Consider the following 22,105-nt stretch of genomic DNA (forward strand, 5'->3'; position numbering starts at 1 on the left):
TCACAACTTTGAACTTATGTGTGAAACAAAGTGACAACCTGATTATAAAACAAACAAGACTTTTGGGGCAGTTTTTAGCCATGTAGCTACATTTTTCCAGTCAAAAACCCTGTGCTCATCACCATCCCCTCCCCATACAAACACACACAGTTTTACAGCTCTATAGTGGTTAAAGGACCACCTTATATTTACACTCTGATTTCTGTACAGCCCATGATTAGCAGTGGAACAATCTCGATAATATATTTCAGGTCACATTCACAACAGGACGTTATTGTCCTGCGTTATACAGTCATAACGCAGATTAATGCACCGTAATGGTAAGCCTATGCGACATTCACAGTGTGACGTTAAAGTCGCATTGTGAATGTTGCGTTATGGCAACTCACTGCTTGCAGTGCGTTACCTCTAAACAAAGACGTTAAACAAGTACAGAGAGGCATACTTTTCTTTGCATGTATGCTCCACTGTATGCCACGGTAACGAAGCGTTACCTCCTTTTTTTGCGTTGTGTTGTAATGCTGTGTCTTAAACGTTGCATTACAATGCAATGTCCCACTGTGAATATGCCCACAAAGTAGCCCTGATTGGGAGGAGGGTGGGGGGGGGGGGGGGGGGGCTGAGGGAGAAAAAATTAATGGAGCCCATGGACAGCTAGAATACCTCTTCCATAGACTCCTGATACTACTTGTGTCTTCAGGATCTCCCCCCTGGTTCCCTTTCCCCTGACCTCTAAGTATTCGACTGGATCCCTCTGTTGTATACTTTTTCAGAAGTTCCCCCAAGCAGTGCAGAGTGATTCAGAACTACGCAGGCGGGAGTTCCAAATCACACATGCACAGCAACAGTAAGTGCTCATCCATGAGCACTTTCTTTTACTGCGCAGGAGCAGTTTAAAACTTCTGCATGTGCCATCCAGAATTGCTCATTGCTGCTCAGAGGGACTTCCTGAAGGCTAGGGAAAGATAACCAGGCACAGGAGGGACCCCGAAGGCAACGAACAGCATCAGGAGAAGGATGTAGTCTAGCCCACCAAGTGCTTCGTTCATTATTTTTTTTGCACACCGGAGTACTTCATTCGTCTTTTTGCACTATGCACACTGCGTTGTGATACCATTGCAACGGTGCCAGAAAGTCGCATAGCATGTTAGACATGCGACCTGACTATATAGTGAAGCATAAAGTACAAGGAAAGTGTGCCTCGCTACCACTAAACACACGTGTTGCCTGGTTAATGCCCAGCCTGCTAGGCATTACTATGTTGGAACCCGCCACACTGCACTCCAATGTGAAATTCCCATAGGACTATCATTGCATCACGTTGCAATGATATCTTTAGCTTTGAAACAGAGTGTGAAATCACTGTAATGCTGGTAATACACAGTGCGTTTTTGTGGCTCAATTCTGCCACCCGATCGATTCCCTGCTCGATTTCGCGCCCTATTCTCTTATCTTCCATTCATTTTCCTTATCTTTTGCCATTGTTCCCTAGGCAAAATCGAGCGCGGAATATCGGACATGGCGGAAATTATCGAGCCATCTTAATGGCTCAAAAACGTACTGTTTATTCCCAGCATAAGAGCTATAAATAAGCAAACAAAGGCAGGAGTCCCCCTTCTTACTTAGTTCCTTCCACCTGCCAAGACATATTTCTTTACCGTAACTGACAGGATAACAGTTGTGTGCACAGAAGTAATGGTTGTTATACGTCTTGGCCATTGGAATTGATCAACTGAACAGGGGGAACTCATTGTTTAAAGCAGTAGGATTAGCCATACTATGCCAGGGGAAGGAAAAACAAAACAAAACACATATGAGTAGATAAATACTTGATCTACTTACATAATACATGTATTGTACTGTCCACGTTTTGATTTCAGTGAATTTTATATAGTAAATGAAGAGAATTCTGTTCCTGGTGGGGGCCATGTCTTTTGCCCACAGTTTAGGCTAAATCCTGATGTCATTTCTGCACTTTACTTTTTTCATTTTCTCCTCCAATCGCTGAGTCACCTCAGCCTTGCTTGTAAACACAAGTGAGCAGGGGATTGTGTTTCAGATAAGAAGCTGGCAGGTAAATAAAGTGAAGAGGAGGAATATATTATAGATAAAAAGAACCCCCAGCATGCAACTGTTTGGCACTGACTATAAGGGCCAGTGCTCCTTAAGTATGTAATAACTCCAAACCATAACAGCAGAAAAAGTTTTGAAAGTTTTGAATGCAGGATTAGCATCTTTATCACTTAATACACTCAGATCAGTTGCTGTTGAAATTTTATTTTTATGGTGACACTCCCGCTTTAACTGCAGGCTGGGGACCCACTAGCAGCGCTTTTCTAAGTGCTTGTGATTTGAAAAGCTCTTGCTACTGTAAGGCTATGGGGGATTTAAAAAAAATGATAAATCCCATCCCTCAATTGGGATCACACAAATAGCATTATAAGAGTGTTTTTTAAATCACAAGTACTCAGAAAAAGGCTTAGAAAAGCATTGCTAGTGGATTCCAGGCCTAATGCTGGGAATACACGTTTCGTTTTTGCCTTCGTTTAAACCTTCGTTTCGATTGTGCCTTTTGTCCTTTTCGATCCCGAAATAATCGATCGTACGGTTAATATCACCACCCACGGTTTCGGGTTTTTTTTTTCGATTCTAATGGTTTCGGTTTTCCAATGATCGAAGGCTGCAAAGAAACGAAACGTAGTACAGGGACGGACGGCATAAACGAATATATAATCGATCTGAACAGCCATCAAGCCTACCAATGGTTCGATTAGATGGATAAAGAGAGATAATATCAAACATGTTCGATCACTAGTCGTTCGTTTTTGGGGTCTATTAATCGAAACTATAATGAGATTATGACTATTTTCACATACTTTTTCAACACTCGATTCGTTTACCAAACGAATGGAAGGCTAAAACGAAGGCAAAAACGAAACGTGTATTCCCAGCATTAGAGCAGATTGATCAGGGAGTAATGATAATGCTTCCTCTTTTCACTATTCAATTTAGACTACATTTCAGCAAAAATCTAACAACATTAAACTGCTGCATCCCCATGTTTTGATGCTGCCCAAAGCTTTGCAGCTGTAGATCCTGCCACTTCTTCCACTTGGGGTTGTTACCTGACTCCTGGAGCTACTGATCTGAAGTAAATATAGGAGGAGATTTAGCAGAGAAGGAGGATAGATTAGTTTACAAACAATAAATAAATAAAAAAAAAAATCTACAATTGACTAATATACATGCACAAAGTGCTTTGGCAAAGTTTTTCTTGTCAATAAAGTATAAAATACAGTCAGACATAAGAAATGAACCAGAGTGCAATGTAGAACCATAAAAGGAATATGTCAACATGCAAATGCAAAATAAGCACAACTGACATCACAAAAGCTAAATCTTTACTGCAAACGTCCATCTAAACTACCACAGAAGAATCAGATGATAAACGCATGATGAGTGAAAGCCAAAAACACATAAGCAAATCCTGCAAACTGCAAGCAAGAGTAGTGGATGTAAAAGCATTTTAATAAATCCCATGACAAATCATCTGGAGGATAGCCAGCATCTGTACATTCTGGGGAAGTGATGCTCACATAACTGCTATGTATACATGACTGTATCTATCACACAGGCGCTGCACAGGACAGGCAGACACACACACACACAGCAATGTCTATCCATGCACGGTGACACAAAAGGGCCACTGATCGTTTCACGCAGACATCCTACGTGTAGGTGATGTGTCCCCTGCGGGCACACGTACATTCATCATGAACAGGCAACACGTATACGCACATTGTACATCCCTTCTGCTAAACTCCAAGGCTCCAGTTCGGGAAGCACCCGGGATAGTTTCCGGTTCCGGGGATCACGGACTCGTAGAACGCAGCTCGGAGAAAGCTTGCGCACCAAAGCTCGGCCACCGTATTCTGGCTCCGCCTCCTGACTCGCCGTGCCTGCTTATTGCGCATGCTCATTGTCCGCGTCATCTCCTGCTCAAGCTCCCCTGGGTCTGCTGCTCTGCTGCTATGGGGATAGGATGGGAGAGAGATGTGAGACTAGCGAGATGGGAATATATGCTACCACATCGGGGTTATTGAAGCAGCACTTTATCATCATGTGTTTCTATACAAAATGTCGGTGTCTCGTTTTTACACTATTGCTTTTTGTTGTTGCTGCCTCTGTCAGTTGGGATTGTTTTGGTGACACGTGCACAACTGCACATCTTTCATCTGGACCTTTTTCTATTTTTAGATGGACAAATTGCCTCTTTCCTCCTCACTTTATAGATAAAATATACACATACTGTATGAAATACATTTTTTTTTTTGTATCTACTAAAAGTGTTTATTGTACTAAACGTTTATGTCCATAACCGAAATTATAAATTGGGAAGAGTAGTACTCTTCCTCACTTTATAGATAAAATATACACATACTGTATGAAATACATTTTTTTTTGTATCTACTAAAAGTGTTTATTGTACTAAACGTTTATGTCCATAACCTAAATTATAAATTGGGAAGAGTAGTACTGTAATATTGTAATTGTGGTGCTAGTCTACTTGGGGTTACCCGCCAGGAAATCTCATAGGAAAATTCCGCTAACATGACTGGGTGGACAGCACCCTCTTGAACGTCTAGGTTTCAGATAGGTTCTAGTAACAACTACGCCGATTCTATTTGGCCAATAGAGATGGGCCGAATGGTTCTCGGCGAACTTCGGTGGTTCGCAGGGAACCGGGAACTTTTCTGGAAGTTCGTTTCGCCCCCATAGTGCATCATTAGGGTCAACTTTGACCCTCTATATCACAGTCAGCAGGCACATTGTAGCCAATCAGGCTACACTCCCTCCTGGAGCCCCCCCCCCCCCCCCCTTTATAAAAGGCAGGCAGCGTCAGGCATTGGACTCACTCATGTGACTGCAGTAATTAGAGAAGGGAGAGCTGCTGTGCAGAGACCTATAAGGAAAGCTTAGTTAGGCTCTTGTAGGCTTCTTAGCTTGCTCCTTGCTGATTCTTATTGCTAAGAAAGCACCCCTCAACATCTCTTTTGAGAGCTAATCTTGTTCTTATGATCTATTTTTTTGTGTGTGTGTGTGTGTGTGTCCCACAGACACTTATGTTGCATAGACAGCCTTGGTAATTCCTACTGTGTGTGCCACTGCCAGGCCCAGCACATTCAGTGACTACTTGTGTGTGTGACAGGTGCACATTGTATTACCCATCACTGCATATACCTACCTGTTGTTCACTTCAGTGCATCCACCTACCTACGTGAGTGCACGCAGTGTCACTGTGCCTGTCCGGTACCTGTCTGTGTGTGACAGGTGCACATTGTAATACCCATCACTGCATATACCTACCTGTTGTTCACAGTGCACCCACCTACCTACGTGAGCGCACGCAGTGTCACTGTGACTCTCCGGTACCTGTCTGTGTGTGGCAGGTGCACATTGTAATACCCATCACTGCATATACCTACCTGTTGTTCACTTCAATGCACCCACATACCTACGTGAGTGCACGCAGTGTGATATTTAATCCCACCAGTCACTCTACCTGTTCACGGTACGTGTGTGTGACAGGTGCACATTTGTAATACCCATCACTGCATATACCTACCTGTTGTGTTCATTGCACCCACCTACCTATGTGAGTGCAAGCAGTGTGATATACCACTCCGTGCATACCTGTTAACTGCACCTGTGTGACTGCACATTGTATTAGTCTAGTCAGTGCATACCTTTCACTTCATCCCCCCCAATATGGACAAAACAAAAGGCAGAGGCAGGCCACCTGGCAGGTCTGTTTGAGGTCGCGCTGTCTTGATTTCGTGCAGCCCTCGACCAAAGTACAGTGTTCAGAAGAAGGCACGTGCCATCAACCCCCAATATTGTCAGGACGTAGTTGACTATTTAACACAGAACACCTCAGCTTCCGCGCGGAAGCATGACATATCTTCCTCCTCCTGCTCTGATTCTGGCACCCCGCTTAACACTCAGTCAGCCGCCGCAACCAAAGTGCCACACCCACGATAATAAGGTCTTTGCTTCATTGTGGACAGGCCAAATTTGATCAGCTGGACAGTCACTGTTCTGTCATTCAGCTACCTCAGCCCGGCGACCATATGGGCTGGAAAGCCGCCATCACCTGCACTCTCGTCATGGTGCGCATCAGTCCAGCACGGCCGTCACTACACAAATAGCTGTTTGCGGTGCGTTACACAGTGAGTTTGGTGTGTCAGTGTGAAGCAGTACTCTAATTACACTCCCTGATTGATGTATAAACATGCAAGATTTTGGCGTTTATCCCACTCCGCCATGCCCCCCTCCAGGTGTTAGACCCCTTGAAACATCTTTTCCATCACTTTTGTGGCCAGCATAAATTTTTCTAGTTTTCAAAGTTCGCCTCCCCATTGAAGTCTATTGCGGTTCGCGGAAGTTTGTGCGAACCGAACTTTTGCGGGAGGTTTGCGAACCTAAAATCGGAGGTTCGGGCCATCTCTAACAAGGACAAGCGCAGTCGCATTGCACAGGATGGTTTGTGCACAGAGCCACCAGTCGGAATCGGCTACAAAAGCAGAACTCGTTTTGCTCTCTACTACTGCACAGGCGCAAGCTGTCTGTGCAGTGTGGCCAGACTCAGTCAACAAGCGCACATCTACAGGCTTTGGTGGGTCTCAGCTCTGAAAATGTGAGGGGGAAGTGGAAGCCTCTGGGATTATCCAGCGCCTTCCCTCTACTTAAGTACCCAATTGGGGCCCTTTTTCATTACAGGTACACTAAAAACTGCAACTCTTCCATTCTTTCTGCTGAATTCTAGTGAACATCTCTTCTTTGGAATTATTTTTTATATTCATTCAGAACATGCCATCCTTTCAAGTCTTCAGACCCAACCGTAGGACTCATCTCTTCAGGCAAGCATATAATCTGACCTAGGATGTGTCATTTAGCTACTTATCCAGCCCGATCTCATTCTCTGCATACTAGTCCAGGCACTTCAGCACAGACAACCTTCACCTTGTGTTTGACCCCCTTATTTCTTTAAACCAGAGGTGTCCACACTTCAGCTTGTGAGCTACTTAGAAAATTACAAACTGAAAATGGTCTACCAGGTTCAATCGACCTACAGAGGCAAGATAAAACTGCAGCACTTTCAGAGCTGCAGTCCATCAGTCAATCAGATGCATATTATAGAATCCTCCTGAGTAAGCCAAAAAGAACAATGGTTGATCAAATAGAGTCATAATACCATGCATGCAGTGGCGTAGCAATAGGGGGTGCAGAGAGAGCGACCACATCAGGGCCTTTGGGCCAGAGGGACCCCAAGGGGCCTACCCCTCAAGCACAATATTAGCTCTTTATTGGTCCTGTGCTGGTAAAAATCACTTCTATAGATGCTTTAAATAGTAGTAATCATTAACAAACTGTTCCCCATCCCCTTCTTGCACCTCTGACACTGTGGATGTCCTTGGCAGGTTCTGGTGCGCCATATCAATTGTTATGTATAGAGTGCTTGGGGGGCCCCACATAAAACTTGCACCGGGGCCCATAGCTCCTTAGCTACCCCACTGCATGCATGCTCAGTGTCCGGCAAAATTGTAGTCAGCAGTTGCACATAATGCTTCTAAATGTATGGCTCCCCACCTTGCAACATGGACAGCATATCGCACTAAGCTCATCCAAGTCAGAGACAAGAGTAAGAAGTGTATGTCACTCAGACTGGCGGTATGGGATCTACCTAGATGTCCTTTGCAATCTACGTAATGGGCACCCCTTTAAACTTGAAGGCTGGGAGCACACTTGTCTGTGCAGAAAAACATGCACTTTAAGACATGCATTTCTGGTTTATCTCAGTGTTTGTGTTCAAGGATTTACATTTTTGTATGTGCTAACGTTTGTGTTTTTAATATACTTGCATTTTTATTAATCTGCCTTTCAAGAGAAAAATATATATTATTAGATACATTTTTTTCAAAACTGCATGCAAAACACATGCGTTTTTGTAGCTCCTCAAGAAAGCATTGTATGTGAATTACATGCGGTTCGTATGCAGGAAAAAGGAAATTGCTTTGCAACTTTAAAATGCACATAAAATTGGAAAACGCACAGCAATGCGATTTTTGTGCTCACCATTTTTAAAAGGAAGAGCATAATTAACTCATTTAGTAGCGGCAAGCTCTGGCCCCTTAAAGGACAACTGACGTGAGAGGTTGCCATATTTATTTATTTTTAACCACTTGAAGACCCAGCCTTTACCCCCCCCCCCCCCCCCCCTTCCCTTAAGGACCAGCGTGTTTTTTTATGATCTGTGCTGGGTGGGCTCTGCAGCCCCCAGCACAGATCAGGTTGCAGGCAGAGCGATCAGATCACCCCCCCTTTTTTCTCCCCTATGGGGATGATGTGCAGGGGGGGTCTGATCGCCCCTGCCTGCCTGGGTGTTGCGGGGGAGGGGCACCTCAAAGCCCCCCTCCACGGTGAAATTCCCTCCCTCCTCTCCTCCCTCTCCCCCCTGGTGATCAGCGCTGCACAGGACGCAATCCGTCTGTCACAGGACAGGCTGTCCTCTGTCACATGGCGGCGATCCCCGGCCGCTGATTGGCCGGGGATCGCCGATCTGCCTTACGGCGCTGCTGTAGCAGCAGCACCGTTCAATGTAAACAAAGGTGACAAAAGTCTCCTGCGTTTACATTTAGTCTGCAAGCCGCGATCAGCGGCTCGCAGGCTATTCACGGAGACCCGCTCCGTGATCTAACAGGAAACGGCTGCTCGCGCGAGCGGCCTTTCCTAATTAGGGAGGCACCTGGCGACGCAGATGTGTGTCGCTGGTCCTCCAGCTACCACTTTGCCGCTGCACGGTATGAGTGTGCGGTCGGCAAGTGGTTAAGCAATACCAGTTGCATGGCAGCCCTGCTTAATCTATTTGGCTACAGTATCTGAATCACACCAGAAACATGCATGCAGCTAATCTTGTCAAATCTGACAATAATGTCAGAAACACCTGATTTGCTGCATGTTTGTTCAGAGTCTAATGCCGGGAATAGATGGTGCATTTCTGTGGCTCGATTATGCCGCCGGATCGATTCCCGCTCGTCCCCGCGGGCGAATCTCTTATCTTCTGCTCTTTTTTCGTATCTTTTTCCATTGTCCCGCCCGTGGTATCGAGCGCGGTTTAGATCCGGCGGGTGACCGGACACGTCAGAAATTATCAATCGAGCCATCTAATGGCTCAATCGTGCCGCAGAAACGCACCGTGTATTCCCGGCATAAGGCTAAAAGTATTAGAGGCAGAGGATCAGCAGGGTAGCCAGGCAACTGGTATTGCTTAAAAGCAATTAAATGTGGCAGCCTCCATATACCTTTCATTTCAGTTGTCCATTTTTTAATTGTTTTGTTTGTGATGACTGTGATTGGCTCTGAGTGATCACTTGGCAAGGAGACAATGAAACTGTCTCCTTACCACTAGGCACACGCTCAGCTGTCTCATGACAGCCAAATTAGCAGCCACGCAAGCGAATGATTGGCTTGGGACTGCGGAAAAAACGCCAGAGTAAAGTCTACGCAACATCAGAGACAGAGAGCTGCAAGTGCAGTGTAGATTCTTACGTGGTCCCGAGCCAGTTAAAACCTTAATTTATTCACCTTTCATCTTTGTAATACTTATCACAGTATATCTGCATTTATTAGGAATGCGTTCGGTAACCCTTTAGACTCCTGCTCCAAGATGCAGAGGAGCCACTGGTGAGATCATCCAAGCATGATATGAATTATGTTTATTAAAAGTTCACCTAAATTCAGGCTATTAAAAAATGTTAAGGCAGGCTGATACACAGATTCAGAGGGGCTAAAAGGGGGCATGTCGATCTAAAGGGATGCCAGGGATGATTCTTACTATTAAAATGCTGTCACAGCACAGAGGTGGGAGAACAATACTGTAGAACACAGCTTGCTGCAGAGACCTACTCCACAGTGGTTTTCTACTTATTACCGAACAGGTCTTAATGAATTGATGCCATGTTGTTGGTAAATTACCAAACTACTACATGTGAATTAAGAAAAAAAGTCTAAAATACTGAATGTGCAATTTTACCAACCTGATATTTTTTAGCCCATAATGTTAACTGTTTTTTGGTTGTTTTTAATGTGCTTTTAGGGCTGGTGCACACCAGAGCAGTTCTGAAGCGTTTTTTAAAACGCTTGCAGGGGGAAACCGCTTGGCTAAAGAAAGTGAATGGGATGGTGCACACCAGAGCGGTTCGTTTTTCCCCCAAACGCAAACTCCTGTCCTGCAGCATTTTTTAGATTTCTGAGGCGTTTCTGTCTCAATGTCAAACTATAGGAAAGTGGAAAATCTCTCTAAACATGCCTAGAATCGCACTGTAAATCTGCTTCAAAAAACGCTAGCGTTTGCGGATCTGCTAGAGGTTTTTGGTGTGCACTGGCCCTATAAGTGTTTTATGCATAACAGTTTATAAAATAGTATAACAAAGTATGTAATAAAAAACAGTACTGTATATTTTGTACATGAAGAAAACGATGTACAGTATGTTTTAAATGTTGTAACTAGAGTTGTTTGTAAGTACAGGACTGTGTACTTTTTTGCTAAAGTACCTGGCAGCTCTAGCTTAATACTTTTGTGTCCAGCACCGATCAGTCTTTTCTCACTATTCCTGCTTAGTGGGTAAAAAATAATTTAATTGCAAAAGTGTCAAATTTTCCTGGGAAGAAAACATACAATCACTCTACTTGCCCAACATGGTATGTAGAGATCGCATAAAAATATAACAACATAGTGGCAATAGCAATATAGAGATACAGTTTGATACAGTCAGCATTTCAAGGGATAAAAACAAAGATCAATGGAAAGAAAAAGAAGAGAACAAAGCTACAGAAAACACACCGTGCAGGAGATGCTGCATTAAGAGCATTATAGGGCCAGTTGAGTTTGTACAACCCCAGAAACGCCCTTAGAGATCCAAGGGTCCCACACCTTATGAAAATGAAGGGTCCGATCAGAAATTATAGCATTGATACGCTCACAGGTCATGGGTGATAGATCATATCTACTACCTGCAGGTAGGAACGGCGTGAGGAATTCCATTTGGGTGTGAAACGGGTTTTAACAGCCGTGATAATAAATTGGGTCAATTTGTGTTGAGCGTGAGGAACAGATTCTGGCTTTAGCCCCAGTAATAATATCCTAGGATCTAATGGAATATGTTTAGTAAATAAATTGTTTATTAGAGTGTGGACCCTTCCCCAAAGGAACGAGACCCTCAGAAAAGTATACCAAATGTGATAAATGGTCACTGGTACATTACAACCCCGAAAGCATAGTGGATTTCTCATTGGGTCAATTAGGTGAAGTCTGTAGGGAACAAGGTGGACACGATATAAGAGTCTAATGAACACTTCCATAGTGGTAGTTTGCATGCTCCCTTTAGACAGAGTCTCCAGGCATTGGGCCCATTGATCATCGTTGAGGATGGTTTTCTTTTCTTTCGCCCACTGTTTTTGGTAAGGATGAACAAAGTTAGTAAAAAAAATAATTTAAAGGACTACAAATTTAAAATTAAAAATATATAGACATAAAAAGTACATTTCTCCCAGAGTAAAATGCACTATAAATGAAATTTTATCTTTATCTTATGTTGCCACTTCTTACCGTAGGCAGTAAAAAGCTGACAGAGCTAACAGGTTTTGGAATAGATCATCTCCTTATGGGAGATTAAGTATTAACTTTATTCTTTACAAAATCACTCACTGGAAAGGATCTATACAAAAATGTCAGTCACTGTCCGTACTTGTGTGCCCACTATTTTGGTAGTTGGATTGAGAAACTGCAGTTTAATAAGTGGCATGCTTTTTTAAATAAAGAGGTAACTGAGATGGACTAGTCCAAAATCTAACAGACCTGTCAGATTTTCACTACCTTCTGCAAGTGACAGCAACAGAGGAGAAAAGTAAGGTATAGTGCATTTACTCTGAGAGAGATTTACATTGTATACTGTATGTATACATTTTAAGTTTTACCATTTTTTTGCAATGGATGTCCTTTAATCCTTCTCACACCCTATGCAGTGTCTTTATAAAAAGTTAGAGGAGCAATGAGAAAGGGTTACTTATTGCAGGCAGTGCACAATGATGAGGTGCACGTGGCTTTACTCTCTCTGCATTCCTAAACCTTCTGTACTCATTTTTCTCATAGCTCTTCCTCTCCTAAATTATTATTTGAATTTACTCCTATAGGGTCCCATCACCATCAGATTGTATTATATTCCATTTTTCCCCCTCATAACACATATAATTGTTCCTGCCGTGGGGAAGAGTTGAAATCCAAAAATGAAGTTCATCTATTTTCCTCTAATTTCCCTTTGATCTTGCCAGCGTGATATTTATCTGCTCTTCCTTATACCCTCTGCTCAAGAGACATCATTTTAATTGCTGTTCTTGTATTTCAAATTCTTCTCTTTTATTATTCCTTTTCAGTTTTAGAAAATTGATCTATTTCACATAACAGCTCTCATAATGCGTTACTGCTATAATATAATGGTGCCCCGACTGATTAACTTCCAATATCAAGCAATACAACTTTTTTATTACTAAAATTAAATGTTAACAGCATATTACTATCAAGGCACTTGTAAGCCATTACCCACAAATCCAGTAGTGATAGTCAGTAGCTTGGCGGATGAGCTTTTATAAAGCTTGTATAAAGGACAAGGTGGCAGAATGCGTTTGGAAGAAAAAGAGTTTCTGCCATCTATTTAGAAAGAGGTTCTGTACAGTAAGAATGGATCAAATCAGGTACATTTTACCACAAGAAATAGTTATGGCAAATTCTGTATCTGGATTTAAAGGGATACTTAAATGGAACCTTAACTGAGAGGGATATGGATGTTTCCTTTTAAACAATACCAGTTGCTGCTGATCTCTATGGCTGCAGTAGTGGCTGAATCACACACCTGAAACAAGCATGCAGCTAATCCAGTCTGACTTCAGTCAGAGCACCTGATCTACATGCTTGTTTAGGGGCTGTGGCTGAAAGTAGAGACACAGGATCAGCAGGCGTGTTAGGCAACTGGTATTATTTTAAAAGGACAAATCCATATCCTTCTCAGTTTAGGTTCCCTTTAAGTAATATGAAAAAAGGAAATTTTACTTACCTGGGGCTTCTACCGGCCCCCTGGATTGGCCTGTGCCCGCCCCAGTGCGCAAAGATCTTCTGGTTCCCTGCCACAACTCTGTTTCACTTTCACCCACTGAGCTTGTGGCCGGCCACTGTGCCTGGGCAGCCCTGGCCACACACATCCTCATTCATGCTCTCGCTGTCAATGAAAGCAGTACTGAGCCGTAACAGAAGACTGGAGGATCATTGGGTACTGGCGTGGGCACAGGCCAATCCAGGGGGCCAGTACAAGCCCCAGGTAAGTAAAACTGCCCTTTTTTTTTTTAATAAGACTTAAAGAGACCCTTAGGCGAACAAAAATGGCTATTTTTACCTGGTAGTTCGCTTCAGTAGTCTCAGTAGATGTAAACCGCCGCATCCCCAAGGACAAAATGAGAGGTTTATAACCCCCAAATCCCGGGGCAAGCATCCACAACATTCTTGGTCGTGGATTTTGCTGCCCGGGTAGGCAGAGCTTTGAGCTGCAGCTCTGCCTCTACTGACGTCAATCGCCATGCAGCTCTCCGCCTCTCCCCGCCCCTCTCTGTGAAGGAAGACAGAGAGGAGGCGATTGACATCATTAGAGGCAGAGCTACAGCAGAAAGCTCCGTCTCTTTCAGGAAGCACTGCCCGGATTGCCCCCTGGGGATTCGGGGGGTCTAAAGCCCTCGATTTGGCTCGGGGATGCGGCGGTTTACATGTACTGGGAGTACTGAAGTGAACTACCAGGTAAAAATAGCAATTTTTGTTCGCTTCAGTCTCTCTTTAAAGCGGAATATAACCCAGAATTTCTTCTTTGCTCTAAAAGATTATTACAGCATATAATATACTAACAATGTTTTTTTTTTTTTTTTTAGTAAAACAGCATTCAAAGGGTTACATCACAGGGCTGACTCTTTCTTCTGCAAGGAGAACCCGCATAAGAACTGCTGTTAAGCTTATCTTGTGTACACATTCTTTACTTAATAGATTTATGTAAACATTCTCTGGCTGTGCAGGACTTCAGTTGATGAGTGCTAAAGTGAAAAACAGATCAGAAATAACTGCTGGCAGCATTTAAAACAGAATTACAACAGTTATAAATAAAATGCACCAGCAGCTTTCAAAGTAAATTAACTGAACTTTGGGAAGTTATAATATCTAAATGAATATTAATACTTGTGCACAAAAGCAAATATAATTTTATGGGTTATAAAAAGTAGGAAAACATTTTTGTTGAAAATTTTGTCAGAGTTTTAACGACTTATCGACTGTCCACTGCACAGGAGCGGCCGGAAAGTGGATCCCGCAAGGACCGCCGCATGTACAATTGGCGGCGGTCCTTGCATGGGCATGGGCGGAGTGATCGCGTCATCCGTGACGCGATCCTCTGCCAGGGATCGATGGCCGGGGATTTAGCCTCCAGCTCGTCGTCCACTTCGCAGCGCCGGCGGAAAACAAATCTCCGCCGATCCATGCATATAATAGGTTTTGTAATGTATACAAAGCCTATTATACAGGCTGCCTCCTGCCCTGGTGGTCCCAGTGTCCGAGGGACCACCAGGGCAGGCTGCAGCCACCCTAGTCTGCACCCAAGCACACTGATTTCCCCCCCTTCCCCCTGATCGCCCACAGCACCCCTCAGACCCCCCCCCCCCAGACCCCTGTTTGCACCCAATCACCCCCCTAATCACCCATCAATCACTCCCTGTCACTATCTGTCGACACTATTTTTTTTTTATTCCCTAAACTGCCCCCTGCTCTCTCCTGATCACCCCCCACCCCTCAGATTCTCCCCAGACACCCCCCCCCCCCCATGTACTGTATGCCTCTATCCCCCCTGTAATAACCCACTGATCACCTGTCAATCACCCATCAATCACCCCCTGTCACTGCCACCCATCAATCAGCCCCTAACCTGCCCCTTGCGGGCAATCTGATCACCCACCCACACCAATAGATCGCCCGCAGATCCGACGTCAGATCACCTCCCAAGTGCATTGTTTACATCTGTTCTCTACCCTAAACACCCACTAATTACCCATCAATCACCACCTGTCACTGTTACCCATCAGATCAGACCCTAATCTGCCCCTTGCGGGCACCCAATCACCCGCCTACACGCTCAGATTGCCCTCAGACCCCCCCTTATCAATTCGCCAGTGCATTATTTACATCTGTTCTTCCCTGTAATAACCCACTGATCACCTGTCAATCACCCCCTGTCACTGTCACCCATCAATCACCCCCTGTCACTGCCACCCATCAATCAGACCCTAACCTGCCCCTTGCGGGCAATCTGATCACCCATCCACACCAATAGATCGCCCGCAGATCCGACGTCAGATCACCTCCCAAGTGCATTGTTTACATCTATTCTCTACCCTAAACACCCACTAATTACCCATCAATCACCCCCTGTCACTGCTACCCAACAGATTAGACCCCTATCTGCCTCTAGGGCACTCAATCACCCGCCCACACCCTCAGAACTCCCTCAGACCCCAGCCCTGATCACCTCGCTAGAGCATTGCTTGCATCTATTCCCCCCCCCCCCCTAATCACACCTTGAGACACCCATCAATCACCACCTGTCACCCCCTAGCACACCTACCCATCAGATCAGGCCCTAATTTGCCCCGTGTGGGCTCCTGATCACTCGGCCAAACCCTCAGATCCCCCTCAGACCCACTTCCGATCACCTCCCCAGTGCATTGATTGCATCTATTTTCCCCTCTAACCACCCCCTGAGACACCCGTCAATCACCTCCTGTCACCCCCCCCCCCCCCCCCCCCTAGCACTCCTATCCATCAGATCAGGCCCAATACAACCTGTCATCTAAAAGGCTACCCTGCTTATGACCGGTTCCACAAAATTCGCCCCCTCATAGACCACCTGTCATCAAAATTTGCAGATGCTTATACCCCTGAACAGTCATTTTGAGACATTTGGTTTCCAGACTACTCACGGTTTTGGGCCCGTAAAATGTCAGGGCGGTATAGGAACCCCACAAGTGACCCCATTTTAGAAAAAAAGACACCCCAAGGTATTCTGTTAGGTGTATGACGAGTTCATAGAAGATTTTATTTTTTGTCAAAAGTTAGCGGAAATTGATTTTTATTGTTTTTTTTTCACAAAGTGTCATTTTTCACTAACTTGTGACAAAAAATAAAATCTTATATGAACTCGCCATACACCTAACAGAATACCTTGGGGTGTCTTCTTTCTAAAATGGGGTCATTAGTGGGGTTCCTATACTGCCCTGGCATTTTAGGGGCCCTAAACCGTGAGGAGTAGTCTTGAAACAAAAATGACCTGTGAAATCCTAAAGGTACTCATTGGACTTTGGGCCCCTTAGCGCAGTTAGGGTGCAAAAAAGTGCCACACATGTGGTATCGCCGTACTCAGGAGAAGTAGTATAATGTGTTTTGGGGTGTATTTTTACACATACCCATGCTGAGTGGGAGAAATATCTCTGTAAATGGACAATTTTGTGTTAAAAAAAAATCAAACAATTGTCATTTACAGAGATATTTCTCCCACCCAGCATAGGTATGTGTAAAAATACACCCCAAAATACATTATACTACTTCTCCTGAGTACGGCAATACTACATGTGTGGCACTTTTTTGCAGCCTAACTGCGCTAAGGGGCCCAAAGTCCAATGAGCACCTTTAGGCTTTACAGGGGTGCTTACAATTAGGCACCCCCCAAAATGCCAGGACAGTAAACACACCCCACAAATTACCCCAATTAGGAAAGTAGACACTTCAAGGCATTCAGAGAGGAGCATAGTGAGTCCGTGGCAGATTTCTTTTTTTTTTTTTGTCACAAGTTAGCAGAAATGGAAACTTTTTTTTTTTTTTTCTTGTCACAAACTGTCATTTTCTGCTAACTTGTGACAAAAAATAATATCTTCTATGAACTCACTATGCCTCTCAGTGAATACTTTGGGATGTCTTCTTTCCAAAATGTAGTCATTTGGGGGTATTTATACTATCCTGGAATTCTAGCCCCTCATGAAACATGACAGGTGGTCAGAAAAGGCAGAGATGCTTGAAAATGGGAAAATTCACTTTTTGCACCATAGTTTGTAAACGCTATAACTTTTACCCAAACCAATAAATATAGGCTGAATGGGTTTTTTTTTATCAAAAACATGTTTGTCCACATTTTTCGTGCTGCATGTATACAGAAATTTTACTTTATTTGAAAAATGTCAGCACAGAAAGTTAAAAAAAGTCATTTTTTTGACAAAATTCATGTCTTTTTTGATGAAAATAATAAAAAGTAAAAATCGCAGCAGCAATCAAATAGCACCAAAAGAAAGCTATATTAGTGACAAGAAAAGGAGCCAAAACTCATTTAGGTAGTAGGTTGTATGAGCGAGCAATAAACCGTGAAAGCTGCAGTGGTCTGAATGGAAAAAAAGGGTCTGGTCCTTAAGGGGGGTAAAGCCTACAGTCCTCAAGTGGTTAAACCGCTTTAAGTATCCTTTTAAAGAAGGCTTGGATGCTTTCCTTGTATTGAAGCAACACACAAGAATACATTGGCATTGCTGCTTAGTAAAAGTGCTCTTTATTCAAAAATCTTTAAAAGGCTACATGTACCTTCAGGCCGGTTTCACACTTAACTGGCGTTCTCTGTGTGCTGCGTTGCGATGACCGCATCGCACCACAACACTAAAAACTGCCTTCGGAGATTGCTGCGCAAGCCAAGCAAGAAGTGAGGCTCTCTAGCGCTCACTTCTTGTGACCGAAATTAGAATTGCACGGAAGTGTATTGAAAAAACACAGTAACGCCAAACATTTTACAAACTCTGCGTTGCCATAGACTTACATGACTTCCAGTCGCTGCAGGTGTTCGCCAATAATGCACTGTTGTTGTTGAGTTTCATTTGATAATTTCGCCGTATGGCATAGCACCGCGGTAGGTATGAAAGGGCCCATAGGTTTTCATTGCTATAGCGTTACCCTGCAGTAAAAAAGGATAACGCAACGCAATGAAAACGGGCCAGTGTGAAAGGGGCTTGAGGCTTACAGCAGGCTGCTCCTGTGGCCATTTTTAAGCATATTGGCCCATATGCATTTAACGTTTTTCTCCTGCGTTTTCTCTTAGGTGATATTTTTACACCTTATTAAATTAATAAAATGCTTTATTAATCTGTCAGCAAGCAAGAAAATACTCAGATAATATTGACAGTACTTTTTCACCTACTTGTTGGTACTTTTTCAATTGCAGAATTGCTGAAAAGGTAATTAAGACAGAAGATGAACAATTATCTCCTAGGAGAAAAGACTCCTATTAGACCTACCGGTAATGGAGTTTCTGATTGTCATCCGGGACAACCTGAGATCCGGTCCCGCCCCGGATCTGTGGAAACACAATTAACCAAGAAGATTAAAAGCCCCCGCCCTCCCTTACTCCTCAGTGCGTCTGAAAGTAAACAAGCCTAGAAACACCAAGATGAAGAGAGGAACCTCCCCGTGACTAATAAAACCCCCAGTGACATGCATATTATAAGATAGGTGCGCAACAGGCGAAGGGAAAGGGTTATAGGCGTTGTCCCGGATGACAATCAGAAACTCCATTACCGGTAGGTCTAATAGGAGTCTTTCTCTAATTATCATCCGGGACAACCTGAGAGATAGTCAAGAAGTCTTTTTGAACAAAAAGACTCACCTAGGGAGGGACCACCGCCTGAAGCACCTTTCTGCCAAACGACTGATCCTGCTGCGATAATACATCCACTCTGTAGTGTTTGATAAAAGTAGATGCGCTGGACCATGTTGCCGCTTGACATATTTGCTGAATGGTGGCTCCTGCTCTTTCTGCCCAGGAAGTTGATAAGGAACGGGTAGAATGAGCCTTGATGTTAGATGGAACTGTACAGTTACTTCCCTCATAAGCTGTCGCTATGGTCAATCTAATCCATCTAGCAATAGTATGTCTGGAAGCTTGCTGCCCCCTATTCTTTCCCGCAAACAATACTAACAGATTATTTGACTTTCTAAATTCTCTTGTTCTAGTGAGATAGACTAATATAACTCTTCTGACATCTAGACAGTGAAAACTTTCTTCCTTTGGTCCCGAAGGTTCAGAACAAAAAGAAGGTAGAACAATTTCCTGTGATCTGTGAAAGGTAGAGGCTACCTTCGGCAGATAAGTAGGATCCAATCTAAGCCTTACACTATCCGGACAAATTATCAAAAACGGGTCTTTGATAGATAAGGCTTGTAAATCGCTTAAACGTCTAGCCGACGTTATGGCGATCAGAAACGCTAATTTGTACGTTAAAAACTTTATATCAATATCTTCAATTGGTTCGAAAGGAGCTTTAATTAGGCCGTTGAGTACTAATGATAAATCCCATTGGGGAAAAATCTTCTGTGGAACTGGAGAGGATCTCTGTAGAGCTTTGAAGAAATTCTTTACTAATTCTTCCTGTGCCAGGTGTCTATCTAGAAGAATGGATAAGGCTGAACACTGAACCTTGAGGGTACTAGGTGCTAATTTCATATCGAATCCATCCTGGAGAAACTCCAGGACAGAACTAGTCAAAGTCTCATTTTTTGAACGTGATTCACACCAAGCTGTATATACCTTCCAAACCTTACGGTATATCTTCTGAGTTACCGGCTTTCTACATTTCATAATAGTCTCAATAACCTTTTCAGAAAGTCCCTTGTTTCTCATTATCACCCTCTCAGGATCCAGGCTGCCAGATTGAATAATTGTGGACTGGGATGAATCAGTGGGCCTTGAATCAGGAGGTCCGGGCGAACCGGTAGAGGAAAAGGTGGTTCTGTCGACAATTTTAGTAGAGTTGCATACCAAGGCCTCTTTGGCCATTGGGGTGCTATCAAAATTAACCTGACTTTCTCTTTTTGAAGTTTTACTAACACTTGCGGAAGAAGTACTATCGGAGGGAATGCGTAACATAGGTTGAATTCCCACGAAAGACTTAGCGCGTCCAACCCCAGCGACTTCTGGCATTTGTGGAGAGAGTAAAAAAGCTTCACCTTTGCATTCCGCGGGGATGCAAACAGATCCACCTCTGGCACTCCAAACCTCTGAGTTACCATTCGGAAGACCTCCGAATGAAGCTCCCATTCCGAATGGTTTATTTCCTGCCGGCTCAAAAAATCCGCCTCTATGTTGAGGGCGCCTTTTATGTGAACCGCAGATAAAGAGAACTCGAGGTTCTATCCAGTTTAAGATTCCCGCACAAAGGGACATCAGATCTCTTGATCTCGTGCCCCCCTGTTTCGATATATACGCCACCGTCGTAATGTTGTCGGAGAATATTAAGACATGATTGCCCTCTATCAGAGATTGAAAAGATAGCAGGGCCTCTTGAACTGCCATCAGTTCCCTGAAGTTGGACGACTTCTTTCTTATTGAGGGTGACCAATTCCCCTGGGCATGGTTGCCCAACGCTGTCGCCCCCCAACCCCAGGAACTTGCGTCTGTAAAAATCTTTATCGGATTGTTCTGCCTCCAGAATTTCCCTTTGTCCAGGTTCTGCGCCTCCATCCACCAGGATAGACTGTATTTTACTGTCTCTGGAATAGGGATTAGTAGGTCCAGAGAATCCCTGGATTTGTCCCAATTTGCCAACAGCAGCGACTGCAGCTCCCTGCTGTGTGACTGAGCCCAAGTGACTGCTGGGATGGATGCTGAAAATAGGCCTAGAATTCGCATGATCAATCGGAGAGAAGACATCTCCTGACCAACCATACTTTCTACTTCCGACTGGATTTTTACAATTTTCTCTGGTGGTAGAAAAATCTTTTTTACCACTGAATCTATCTTGTAGCCCAAAAATATGATTTCCTGTACTGGCGAGAGGGCTGACTTCTCGTAATTTATAATCCATCCGACTTGAGAAAGGGTTTTGATTACAATGTCTCTGTGGGTTATGAGGAGATCTTCTGACTCTGCGACTACTAGAAGATCGTCCAAGTATGGAACAATCGAGATACCCTGAATTCTTAAACTTTTCATTACTTCTGCCAGGACCTTCGTGAATATGCGGGGTGCTGTCGCAATTCCGAAGGGCATTGCCTGAAACTGAAAGTGACGAATCTGAGATCCTGTTTTTATTGCAAATCTCAAATATTTTTGATGGGCGGAAAAAATAGGGATGTGAAGATACGCGTCTCGAAGATCTATTGACGCAAAGAACTCTTTGCCTTTTAATAGGGATTTCACCGAATAAATGCTCTCCATTCTGAATCTTTTGTATATCAGAAATGGGTAGAGAGATTTTAGGTTCAGAATAAACCGGAACTCTCCGTTGGCTTTCTTTACTAAAAAAACATGAGAATAGTACCCCCGGAATACCTCCTCCTGGGGTACCGGCACAATCACTCTCTTTTCTAATAATTTTTGAATCTCCAATTCGAGACCCCGGGCTTTTTCCGGATCTCTTGGAGTCGGGTTTACAAACTTCCTTTGAGGGGGGAGACTGGAAAATTGAAGTCGGTAACCCTGTTTTATAATCTGCAATACAAACGGATCGGGATTTAATTTCTCCCATTCCGATCGAAAATAAATCAATCTTCCCCCCACCGGCAGACTGTCATTTATTCGATTTGGGGGGTTCGGTCTTGCCAAGAGCGAAACCCCCTCTCCCCCTTCCTTTCGGAAAGGACCACTTCCTCTGCACATTCCGATTTCCTCCTTGGGATGAGACTTGCTTTAGAGACATAAACGGTTTCTTCCCTTTAATGACCTTCTTTTTGCTTGGGAATTGTTTCCCTTTTTCCGCCGAGCGGGATAAAACATCATCCAAGCCCGGCCCAAAGAGCAAATTACCTTCAAAGGGGATAGAACATAGTCTATTCTTAGAAGTTTGATCCCCCTCCCAGGTTTTTAGCCACACGGCCCGCCTTGCCGAATTCACAAGAGCGGTAGTACGGGCCGATACCCTGATAAGTTCTGTGACTGCA

At 43.9% G+C, this 22,105-nt stretch overlaps 1 protein-coding gene across 1 annotated transcript in view; it reads right to left on the reverse strand.

Moving 5' to 3' along the window:
- SPECC1L (sperm antigen with calponin homology and coiled-coil domains 1 like) overlaps positions 1-3,944 on the reverse strand; it is a 126,794-nt gene extending 122,850 nt beyond the window's left edge. The window contains exon 1 of the mRNA XM_068238324.1: positions 3,799-3,944. The gene's annotated coding sequence lies outside the window, so the exon portion shown is untranslated. The remainder of the gene's footprint in view (positions 1-3,798) is intronic.
- Between the last annotated feature and the right edge of the window lie 18,161 nt (positions 3,945-22,105).

The sequence above is a fragment of the Hyperolius riggenbachi genome, chromosome 1 (genome assembly GCF_040937935.1).
Source record: "Hyperolius riggenbachi isolate aHypRig1 chromosome 1, aHypRig1.pri, whole genome shotgun sequence".
Lineage (NCBI taxonomy): Eukaryota > Metazoa > Chordata > Amphibia > Anura > Hyperoliidae > Hyperolius > Hyperolius riggenbachi.